General features: G+C 39.6%; 2 pseudogenes; one reads left to right on the top strand and one right to left on the bottom strand.

Moving 5' to 3' along the window:
- Positions 1-2946: 2946 nt before the first annotated feature.
- LOC119517985 lies at positions 2947-4461 on the bottom strand (annotated as a pseudogene).
- A 998-nt stretch (positions 4462-5459) lies between these two features.
- On the top strand, positions 5460-6310 carry LOC119517979 (annotated as a pseudogene).
- Positions 6311-11570: the final 5260 nt, after the last annotated feature.

The following is an 11570-nucleotide window of genomic DNA, read 5'->3' as shown; positions in this document are numbered from 1 at the left end:
ATAGTGGTGACAGTGGGCATCCAAGTCTTGTTCCTGATCTTAGAGTCTTTCCCCAATGAGTGTGATGCTAACTGTGGGTTTTTCATATATTCCCTTTATCATGTTGAGGAAGTTTCCTTCTATTCCTATCCTTTGAAGTGTTTTCATCAAGAAACAATGTTGAATTTTGTCAAATGCCTTTTCTGTATCAACTGAGATGATCATGTGGTTTTTCCCCTTTGATTTATTGATGTGGTATATGACATAATTGATTTTCTTGTGTTGAACCACGCATGCATACCTGGAATAAACCCACTTGGTCGTGGTGTATAATTCTTTTAATGTGCTGCTGGATTCAATTCGCAAGTGTTTTGTTGAGGATTTTTGCATCTATATTCATTGAAGAGATTGGTCTGTAATTTTCTTTTCTTGTAGTAACTTTGTCTGGCTTTGGTATTAGGGTGATGTTGGCTTTGTAGAGTGTTAGGTAACTTTCCCTCCTCTTCAATCTTTTTGAAGATTTTGAGCAGGATTTGTGCTAACTCCTTCTTGAATGCTTGGTAAAATTCACATTGTGAAGCCATCTGGTCCTGGACTTTTCTTTTTTGGGAGTTTTTTGATGACTGATTCATCACTTTATTTGTGATTGTTTTGTTGAGGTCCTCTATTTCTTCTCAAGTCAATGTTGGCTGTTCATGCTTTTCTAGGAAGTTGACCATTTCATCTAAGTTGTCTAGTTTGTTAGCATATAGTTGTTCATGATATCTTCTTATTATCTCCTTTATTCCTGTGGGATCAGTAGTTTTGCCCCCCCCCCATTTCTGACTTTATTTATTTACATCCTTTCTCTTTTTTTCTTTGTTAGCCTAGCTAAAGGTCCACTGATTTTATTGATTTTCTCAGAGAACCAACTTCTGGTTTTGTTGATTCTCTCTATTGCTTTCCTGTTCTCAATTTCATTTATTTCTGATCTAATTTTTGTGATTTCTTTCCTTCTGTTTGCTTTGGGGTTAGTTTGCTGTTCTTTCTCTAGTTCCTTCAGGTGAGCAATTAAGTTCTTGATTTTTGCTCTTTCTTTTTGTGTAATATAAGCATTTAGGGCAATAAGTTTCCCTCTCAGAACTGCTTTTGCTGCATCCCATAAGTTTTTTTAAAATGCAGGTTTATTGAGATATATTCATATACTCTAAAATCATCCACAGTGTACAATCAATTATTCACAGTACCATCATATAGTTGTGCATTCATCACCAGATTCAACTTTTGAACATTTTCCTTATTCCAAAAGAAATAAAAATAAAAGTAAAAAAGAACACCTAAAACATTCCATCCCCCCATCCCAGCCTATTTTTCATTTAGCTTTTGTCCCCATTTTTCTATTCATCTGTCCACACACTGGATAAAGGGAGTTTGAGCCACCAGGTTTTCACAATCACACAGTCACACCATGTAAGCTACATAGTTATGCAATCACCTTCAAGAATCAAGGCTACTGGTTGCAGTTCAACAGTTTCAGGTATTTCCTTCTAGCTATTCCAATACACTAAAAACTAAAGAGGGCTATCTATATAGCACAGAAGAATGCCCTCCAGAGTGACCTCTCAACTCCGTTTGAAATCTCTCAGCCACTGAAACTTTATCTTGTTTAATTTCACTTCCCCATTTTGGTCAAGAAAACTTTCTCAATCCCATGATGTTGGGTCCAGGCTCATCTCTGGGAGTCATGTCCCATGTTGCCAGGGAGGTTTCCACCCTGGGAGTCATGTCCCATGTAGGGGGGAGGGCAGTGGGTTCACCTACACCGTGGGCTTAGAAGGGGAGGCACATCTGAGCAACAAAGAGGTTCTCTGGGGGAGACTCTTAGTCACAATTATAAGTTGGCTTAGACTCTCTTTTGCAGTAACAAGCTTCATAAGGGCAATCCCCAAGATGGAGGGCTTATCCTACTAAATTGTTAGTCCTCAAAGTTTGTGACAATATCAGTAATAATCCAGGTGGTGAAGTCAAACATTTCTGCATTTTCCCTTGGCACATCAGGGGGGTCCTGCAAATACATTTTTATTCTCTGCTGAAATTACTTTGGGATGTATTGGGATTTCACACTAACCTGTACAAACCTACCACATCTAACTTCCTATTCAAAGTTCCATGTAATTATGCTGTTTGAATAAACTGACCATACAAGTTAAATTATTTAGTGTGCTGCAGAAAATATAGATCCCGCACAAATAGACATTTCTTCCCTTGGCCTCACACAGAAGTTGAAGCTTTAAAACACTGTCAGTGTTGTCCTTTACCTTTTGGCCTAATTTGCCTTAGTCCCAACCAGATCCTCCTCATCCATAACTCTTATTGAAGTCAGAACTCATTTTCAGTTTTTTTTTTAATAGTTGTTGTATGAGGCAATACTGATATTCATAGCTCCTGAGTTCTAGCTCTGAGTTTCAGGTGTCACACAGATACCCAAATTTCCAGAGACCAACCAGGTTATATACAAAGAGCTCAGCATCTCAGAATTTGGAGATAACCATTAAAACTCAGAAATAGGTGTGACTGATATAAGAGCTTACAATCTAGCTTTCCTCTGATAAATTATGCTGTAAGATTCAATTATCAGCGTTTAAACATTGTAGTTAGTCCATATTAGTGAGGCATTATAATGTTTATCTTTTCATTTCTGGTGTACTTCACTCAAAATGCTGTCCTCAAGACCCATTCACCTAGTTGTGTGTCTCTCAGCTTCATTCCTTTTTGTAGCTGCTCAATATTTTATTGAATGCATACACCATAGTTCACCATTCTGTTCATCAGATTATGTATCCTTAGACCACCTTCATCTATGCTGCATTCCATAAGTTTTTGGTTTTTTTTAACTAAAATGATGGTTTTTAAAGGGAACCAGAGGTATGGTTACAATTACATAGACCGACACAAAAAATCCTGTGGGTGGATCAGGAATTGGAAGGTTACAAAATGATGAGGGTAATGCTGGGTGTACAGGAAGAAAAGCTGTTCCAGAGAGCCTCAGGAGCCAGGCTAATATGGCCTCTCCCTGCAATCCTGTCTGTGCTCACCCCTGGAATCCATCTTTCCAGGACCAAAGCCACCTCTGTCACTACCACCCTGGCCCCCTCAGAAATCCCCACGGTCTCCCCCATGGCCTCGGTAGCCACCCCGATCATAGCCTCTTCTGCCACCATGACGATCATCTCCATAGTTACCCCCATGTGAGAACCTCCTGGACCCCCTCCTGGACCCTTGGGCTTAGGGGCCTTACATTGGTTGCACTCATTCCCCCAAGAAAAGTTCATGTTCTCACATGCCAGATTAGGACACTTCCAGTCCCCAGCTCGCTGCTGTCCTCCACTGCCACCACCTCCACTGGGGAATCCTCCCCGGCCACCACCACCACTGCCACCAGCTCCGTAGCCTCCATGGCCCATGGGTATTCCCCACCCTTGGCCTCCATGACCATTGCCACCACACCGACTGAAGTCTGCTCACCAAGTAGCAAAGGAGACCTTGATAGGATTCCCAGAGAATTCTTTATCATCAAACCAGTCAATGGCGGCTTTAGCAGAAGGTAGGTCATCAAATGAGACTGTTGCCTCTCCCTTCAGCTTGCTTGTTTCTCTGTCTGTGTACAGATTAATCATGGGCTGCCTTGCTTTCTTATTTGTCTTAATAGTACCAATCCGCTTGAAGTAATCAGCCACAGACTCAATTGTAACATTTTCGCCTAAACATTGCACGAAGATGGTGTTGTCTGAATTATCATGTTCAGAGTCATGATGTGGCAAGGGCCACCAAATTTATTGAAGCCACCATGGTCACTTCCGTCCATGCCGCCTCTACCTCCACGGCCACCTCCACGACCTCTGGGTTCATAGCCACCACTGCTATGGTTGTGACCACTGCCACCGCTCCAGCCATGGTCCCCATGGCCCTGCTGTCTTCCACCATAGCCGCCACTGCCACCACTCTGGTCCTGATTCTATAACCGCCACTGTCACTGCTCATAGATGGCTGGTATTGTCTGTAGTTACCTCCACCACCCCCTCTGCCGACCCCATTGCCACTGTTGTACTGGTTTTGCTGTCCATATCCCTCAGGGGATTATAGGAGCTTTGCTGCTGTCCATAGCTTTGCTGTCCACCTTAGCTGGCTGCTGCCCATAGCCGGGGTAGGAGGACTGCTGCCCGTAAGATGACTGGGAACTCTGGCCACCACCATAGCCACCAGTTGAGCCATATCCCTGGGGAGCTGACTGGGTGCCATAACCTGTGTTCTGGGTCTGCCTGTAAGAACCACCATAAGAACCACCATAGCTGCTCTGGCCAAAGACTGAAGTGTCTGCTGACTGGCCATAACCACTGTAACTCTGCTGTCCATAGGGCTCTGCTGGGAGTAGCCCTGCCCAGGCTGGGTGGGGTAAGCCCCATAGCTTTGAGTTGCTTGCTGGGTATAGTCATTTGAGGCCATGTCCGCACATGCGCGCATGGGCCAACAAGCAGCAAGATTCCAACGCTGCAGAGCACCGATGCCTCAAGGACTGAGCCCTGTAAGTTTTGATATGTTGTGATCCTATTTTCATTTGCCTCAAATATTTACTGATTTCTCTTGTAATTTCTTCCTTGACCCATTGGTTGTTTAAGTGTGTGTTGTTTAGCCTCCATATATTTGTGAATTTTCCAACCTTCTGCCAGTTATAGATTCACAACTTCATTCCATTATGATCTGAAAATGTGTTTTGTATAATTTCAATCTTTTTAAATTTATTGAGATTGGCTTTGTGACCCAACATGTGGTTTATCCTGGAGAATAATTCATGAACACTTGAGAAAAATGTATATCCTGCTGTTGTTGGGTGCAGTGTTCTATAAATGTCTGTTAAGTCTAGTTCATTTATCAACATCTAGTTCATATTATTCAACATTTCTGTTTTCCTTATTGATCCTCTGTCTATATGTTCCATCTGTTAATGAGACTAGTGTATTGAAATCTCCAGCTATTATTGTAGAAGTGTTTACTTCTCCCTTCAGTGTTGTCACTGTTTGCCTCATGTGTTTTGGGGCACTCTGAATCAGTGCATAGATATTTATGATTGCATGTCTTCTTGATGGATTGTTCCTTTTGTTAGTACATAGTGTCCTTCTCTGCATCTTTTAATTGTTTGACATTTGAAGTCTAATTTGTCTGATATTAGTATAGCTACTCCCACTCTTTTCTGGTTGTTGTTTGCATGAAATATCTTTTCCCAACCTTGCACTTTCAACCTGTTGTTTTTTTTCCCTTTGGGTCTTAAGTGAGTCTCTTGTCAGCATATAGATGGATCTTGTTTTTGTTTTTGCTTTTGTTTTTGTGTTTTTAAATCCATTCTGTCAATCTATGCCATTTGGTTGGGGAGTTTAATCCATTAACATTTAATATAATTACTGTAAAAGCATATAATTACTGTAAAAGCATTACTTTCAAGTCACATGACAGGTTCCCAGGCGGTAGAAGAAATGCAAAGTTGTGTGGTTCTAGGGGAGTTCAGGGTTCGCAAGGTTCGTACCACTGACTTCCCCAGTAACTATTCTGGTTATGATGTCTCCTGGGACCAGGACAACTTTGAGAGGAATTTACATGTGTATGTGGTACAGATGGATGAAAACTCACTGGAGTTTGACATAGTGGGAATTGATGCAGCCATTGTCAATGCTTTTCAACACATTCTATTAGCTGAGTTACCAACCATGGCTGTAGAAAAGGTCCTGGCATACAACAACACATCCATTGTCCAGGATGAGATCCTTGCCCACCATCTGGGACTCATTCCCATTCATGCTGATCTTTTTGAATATCAGAACCAAGGAGATGAAGAAGGCAAGTCAGGTGCACTCAGAACCCCCATGCTGCTAAAGATTCCTCTGACCTCAATGAACTCTACAGTGAACCACAAAGGCAAAGATCATGCCAAGTTTTCACCTGTGGCCACCACCAGTTACAGGTTCCTGCCTGACATCACCCTCCTTCAACCCACGGAAGAGGAGGCAGCAGGGAGCTCAAGCAGTGCTTCTCACCTGGTGTCATTGAGGTGCAGGAAGTTCAAGCTAAAGAGGTGGCTAGAGTTACCAATCCCCAGTTGGATACCTTCAGAAGGGAAGTCTTCCAGAACGAGAAGCTGAAGAAGGTTGTATGGTTGGCCCATGTTCGGGATCATTATATTTTCTCTGTAGAGTCAACAGGGGTGTTGCCACCAGATGTGCTGGTAAGTGAAGCCATCAAAGTATTGATGGGAAAGTGCTGGCGGTTCTTGGATGAAGTAGATGCAGTTCAGATGGACTGAGATTTGCACTGGACTTACTGGGATGACTGGCTTTTGATGTTTCTCAGAGGCAAGCTGAAGATTTTGGGTCCTGACCTGCCCCTACAGGGCTTCTATGCAGAGAGCCCAGTGTGACTAGGGGTCCTGAATTTTTCTGGACCATTCCAGCTTTATTTCAGTCAATACATTTTGTTAAATGTGCCACAGAATGTTACTTTTATGCCTTTGTAAGACTTTTCATGTAAATTTATGTCCAAACTGGGGGGGCGGGAGGGGAGAGGCAGTACCTTCTTCTAAACCATTTTTTCTTTTGGATTTCGTGTCATATCTTATTTTTTCTTTCTTTTTGCCCATTTAGTTACCCTTACTGCTAATCTTCATTTCTACACTCTTCTCCTAACCTCTCTCTCCTGTCTATTCCTATCTGTCTGTAGTGTTCCCTTCAGTGTCTCTTGCGGAGCAGGTCTCTTTTCATGAACTCTCTCAGTGTCCATTGATCTGTAAATATTTTAAACTCTCTCTCATTTCTAAATGGCAGTTTTGCCAAATATAGAATTCTTAGTTGATAGATTTTCTCTTTCAGTATCTTAAATATATTGTATCACTTCCTTCTCACCTCCATGGTTTCTGCTGAGACAGCCTCACATAATCTATCAAGCTTCCCTTGTATGTGATGGATTGCTTTTCTTTTGCTGCTTTCAGAATTCTCCCTTTGTTTTTGACATTTGACAGTCTGATTAGTGCATGTCTTGGAGTAGGTCTATTTGGATCTATTCTGTTTGGGGTATGCTGCACTTCTTGATGTTTTTCATAGGAGCTGGGAAATTTTCAGTGGTTATTTCCTCCATTAGTCTTTCTGCCACTTTTTTCCCTTCCCTTCTCTTTTTGAGACACCCATAACACATATATTCCTATGCTTCATGTTGTCATTCAGTTCCCTGAGACCCTGCTCATATTTTTCCATTTTTTCCCTGTCTCTTCTTTTGTGTGTAGGATTTCAGATGTTTTGTCTTCTAGTTCACTAATCCTTTCTTCTGCCTCTTCAAATCTGCTGTTGTATGTATCCATTGTGTTTTTCATCTCTTCAATTGTGCCTTCATTCCCATAAGTTCTATCATTTGTTTTTTCAAGCTTTCAAGTTCTTCTGTATGGACACCCTTCGTCTTCTTTATATCCCTCATCTCTTTTGCCACATTTTCTTTCAACTCATTGGTTTGATTTAGAAGATTCATTTGAACATCTTTAATTAGTTGTTGCAACTCCTGTGTCTCAGTGGAGGTGTTAGTTTGTTCCTTTGACTGAGCCATATCTTTGTGCTTCCTGTTATGAGTCTTGACTTTTTTGCTGTCTAGGCATCTGATTTTCTTAATTAGTTTATTCTGGAAGTCATTTTCTCTCTTTTGCCTAGGGTTTTCTTATTGGTTTGATTTGTTCTCTACTGGCTCTCTTGCTGTTTGTGTCTCCATGTTGATGATGTCACTCTATTTATATTGATTACTGAGTTTTGGGGCACTTTCTCACTCACTTTGCCCTAGTTCTGGCCTTGTGGTATTAGTCAACAATATTCTAGGAGTTTGGGTCAATGTAATATTACAAAAAAAAGGCAAAAATATTATAGAAGAAGAGGCATATCTATTAATATTTGAAAATAAGATTGTAGAGAAGCAAATCATGACTCCAGCATTCACTGAGTGTGTGACCTATTGAAAGTCACTTAACCTCTCATCTGCAAAATGGGGATTATAGGGACTATCTCTTAAAGTTATTGGGAAAATTAAACAAGTTAATATATGCAATGTTCTTAGAAGCCTGGCAAAGAGCAAGCATTATGAAGTTTTAACTATCATAATTTTCTGAAATCCAAGAAAAACCAATTTAAAAAATATTAGAAATGTTCAAGAAAACATACAAAATTAACAGCTTTCCTACACACCAGTAATATCCAATTAGTGATTGTAATATACAAAAAGATATCTTCACTTAACAACTAAAATTAGAAATGGCCTGGGAATATATTTCACAAGATATGTGCAGGACCTGTGTGAACAGCCTATCGAACTTTACTAAAGATCATGAGAAGGACCTGAATAAAAAGAATGACATATCAGATTTTTGTACGAAAATGCCCAGCATTGTAAAGAGACAGAAATTCTCCCTTAAATTAATGTATGTCCAATATTTTCCCAGTCACAACTACAATGGTAGTCTCTCATCAATTTTGGTTGATTATACAATTCATATATTGTGCTTGGATAGTCAATAAAATAGTAAAAATAAAGAATGAGTATGGCTAAATCTTGTACTACAAGATATCAAGTATACTACAAATTTGTAGTGATTAAAACAGTGTGGTACTGAGAACAGTACAGCCAAAAAGAAGGCTCAGAAACACATTCATTTATCTATGGGAATTAGCATTTTCAAGCATTTGAATTAGCATTTCAAATCAGAGGGGAAAGGTTGAACAAGTCAGTATATAGTGCTGAGACAATTTGCTCTCCTTTTGCAAAAAGGCTAAGTCACACCATACCCTGGATCAAATTCCTAATGAGTTAAGGCCTCAATGTTTAAAAAAAGAAAAAAGGCATAAATGTACTAGAAGAAAATATAGGTGAATTTAGTTTTCACTGGTGGTGCCGGTTTGAATGTATTATGCTCCCCAAAGCACCATTGTCTTTATCTTTGATGTAATCTTGTGTGGGCTGATGTATCAGTGTTGAATAGATTGTAATTCTTTGAGTGTTTCGGTGGAGATGCGCCCCACCCAACTGTGGGTGATGACTCTGATTGAATAGTTTCCATGGAGGCATGGCCCCACCCATCAGCATGGGCCTTGATTAGTTTACTAGAGCACTATATAAGCTCAGACAGAAGGAGTGGGCTTGCTACAGCCAAGAGGGACATTTTGAAGAATGCACAGAAGCTGAGAGAGGAGCTGCAGATGAGAGACATTTGAAGACTGCTGTTGAAAGCAGACTCTTGCTCCAGAGAAGCTAAGAGAGGACAAACACCCCAAGAGCAACTGAGAGTGACATTTTTGAGGAAATGCAGCCTAGAGAGGAACGTCCTGTGAGAAAGCCATTTTGAAACCAGAACTTTGGGGCAGATGCCAGCCACATGCCTTCCCAGCTAACAGAGATTTTCCAGACACCATTGGCCATCCTCCAGTGAAGGTACCCTTTGTTGATGGACACTTTATGGCCTTAAGACTGTAACTTTGTAACCAATGAAACCCCCTTTTATAAAAGCCAATCCTTTTCTGGTGTTTTGCATTGTGGCAGCATTAGCAAACTAGAACACTGGTATATCCCCAACATCTGGATCAGCAACTAACACATAGAAAGCATTCAATAAATATATGTTATGTAAATAAATTAACCTAAAATGGGAAAGGCCTCTTTAAATAAAACACGAAACTCCAAAGCCATAAAGAAAGAGATTGACTTATTTGACTACATAAACCTTAATGACTTTTGAATGATAAAACAATTTATAATCAAGGTTAATTTTCATGCAACTGGTTTGGAAAAAAACATTTTTTACATTATCTGGAAGTCAAATAATTTATATACAGTCTTATTTAAAGAAAATAAAAGAAAAGAAAAGGTTAAACAACCAAAGAGGGAAACAGTCTACTCAGAAAGAAGGAAACATAAATGCGCAATCATCATTTAAAAAGCAGCTCAACCTCAGTAATCAGAAATGCAAATTATAAGAAGATATCATCACCCTTCAGATTGACATACATGTGTAAGATTGATAATGTTCGTTGTAACTGAGGGCATAGGGAAATGTATATTCTACAGTGTTGGGAGTTTAAATAGCTACAGCCTTGTGGAAAGGGTGTAGGGGATATTTGGCAGTACCTACCCTAAATTAAAAACTGAAGAAGATTTCACTCATCAGTTCCACTAAAGAAACTTCACCTAACTGCACAAATGTAACTGTATCTATATAATCTCTATAGAGTATCTGTATCTATATCCATATCTGTATCTATAGGGTATCTATATTTATATCCATATCTATTTGTGTATCTATGTATGCAAGATAAATAAATATTTAAAAGTTGGAAGTAACCTGAACGATCATCAATAAGGAGGAATTTAATTACGTTACTTCCTATCTATTAAATGGTTAAAAAGAATGGAAATGATATATGTGTACTGACATGGAAAACTCTAAACATATATTGAAAGTGAGTAAAAGAAGTTTGAAAATATGTATTTTTGTCTGTTTTGCTCTCTATTATATTCTCAATGCCTAGAGCAGTGATTGGCATTCAGTGTGGCTCAACTTATTTGTTGAGTGGATGTGTATAGTGTAATTCAATTTATATGAATGGAATCACAGCAAGCTATAAAATTTTTCTCACACATAAATATAGCCCAAGCTTAAACCCAGGTTTCTGAGTTGTATATGAAATCTGGTTCAGTCACTTACTGATTTATGGTTTTTTTGTTTGTTTGTTTGTTTTTCAACACATTTATTGAGCTGTTAAAAGTAACCAAATATGATGGATGAAACTTTGGAAAACAAGAAACAGCAAACGGATCAATTCTGATCTTGGCAAATCCTACTACAGATATGTGACAAAGAGGGAAATAATTCCATTTCTTTATAGTCTGCAGTGATATATATACATTGTGTACCTCTTCAATGTCTGTTTTCCTTTTAATTGAGTAAACAGAAGAATCATAATCTAGAAATAAGTGTTCTTGGCCAACCTTGTCCAGCTCACCTGTCACCAGCCCCCTTAGAAGGATCCTAGGACACTCTCTGAGATTACTTGATGCAGAGAACAAAGCCCACTTGATGCTGTTGGAGCTGTGTTTCCTCCTGTCTCTCTTTTGGAAGAATTTTGTATGTACAAAGGCTGAAAAGTCTCATTGGGTAGGTTTATTAGTTTGGGAAAATGGTATCAAAATTGTTGTTAGGTTAACTGAAGTTATTCTCTTCTATGACTGCTTATGAATGAGCCTTTTACTTCTGAAACCTGACTGCCCATCATGGAAGTTGTGTGAGTATGTGTGTGTATATGTATGTTTGCATCTGTGTATATGAATGTATGAGTGCTTGTGTGTGTGTTTGTGTGTGTGTGTGTGTGTGTCAGCATGTATAAGAGATCTGTTCCTCTGCCATGGTATTGCAAACACTTTAATGAAGGAAGGGCCAATCCAAAGAGTGAATGAGGTTTGGGGGAAGGAGGAGAGAGAAGTAAGAAGGGGAACATTCTAGGTTATGTCAATTCACAGTTGTAGTTGTAGCATTTCACTGAGGT

The sequence above is a fragment of the Choloepus didactylus genome, chromosome 2, assembly GCF_015220235.1.
Source record: "Choloepus didactylus isolate mChoDid1 chromosome 2, mChoDid1.pri, whole genome shotgun sequence".
Taxonomy (NCBI): domain Eukaryota; kingdom Metazoa; phylum Chordata; class Mammalia; order Pilosa; family Megalonychidae; genus Choloepus; species Choloepus didactylus.
The sequence above is the reverse complement of the archived record's forward strand: the minus strand, read 5'-3'. Positions and strand labels throughout refer to the sequence as shown.